A 1,118-nucleotide genomic window follows, 5' to 3' on the forward strand; every position below is an offset into this window, starting at 1 on the left:
CTGGTTTTGGACTCCCTCACCCTGGGGTAAAGATCTTGTCTATTCACTCTATCCATGCCCCTCATGATTTTATAAACCTCTAGAAGATCACCCCTCAGCCTCCGACGCTCCAGGGAAAATAGCCCCAGCCTATTCAGCCTCTCCCTATAGCTCAAACCCTCCAATTCTGGTAACATCCTTGTAAATCTTTTCTGAATCCTTTCAAGTTTCACAATGTCCTTCCTATAGCAGCGAGACCAGAATTGCACACAGTATTCCGAAAGTGGCCTAACTATTGTCCTGTACAGACACAACATGACCACCCAACTCCTATACTCAATGCACCAACCAATAAAGCAAAGCATACCAAGCGCCTTCTTCACTATCTTATCTACTTGCCCAATGTCATCTTGAATATTTTGAACAAAATGGAGAAAACATCTCAGAGACAATCTTCAGCAAAAGCAGCTCCTGTAAATCACTTCCACCACAGAATCACGCATATTAGCACACAATGGCAAGTTTTGGCTGCAGTTTAAGAAGGCAGCTCACCCCTACCTTCACAAGGGCAACAAGGGTTGGGAAATCAATGCTGGCTCAGCCAGCGATGCCCATATCTCACAAGCAAATAAAGAAATTTACACAAGCCACCGTTTACTTCTTTCTTAATCGAACAGAAACATTTGGTAATCAAGCAACAGACACAATTAAAGACTTGTTTCATACAATCACACATTGACATGATTCGATTTTAACCCCACTGCGAAGCCTCTTCTAAGGACAACTGCACCTCCCAGTCGCAAACCATTTCAACTCCCCCTCCCATTCCTCAGACGACATGTCCATCCTGGGCCTCCTGCAGTGCCACAACGATGCCACCCGAAGGTTGCAGGAACAGCAACTCATATTCCGCTTGGGAACCCTGCAGCCCAATGGTATCAATGTGGATTTCACAAGTTTCAAAATCTCCCCTCCCCCCAGCGCATCCCAAAACCAGTCCAGCTCGTCCCTGCCTCCCTAACCTGGTCTTCCTCCCACCTATCCCCTCCTCCCACCTCAAGCCGCACCTCCATCTCCTACCGACCAACCTCATCCCGCCCCCTTGACCTGTCCATCCTCCCTGGACTGACCTATCCCCT

Source organism: Rhincodon typus, unplaced genomic scaffold (assembly GCF_021869965.1).
Source record: "Rhincodon typus isolate 14 unplaced genomic scaffold, sRhiTyp1.1 hic_rhity00003297, whole genome shotgun sequence".
In the NCBI taxonomy this organism is placed as follows: domain Eukaryota; kingdom Metazoa; phylum Chordata; class Chondrichthyes; order Orectolobiformes; family Rhincodontidae; genus Rhincodon; species Rhincodon typus.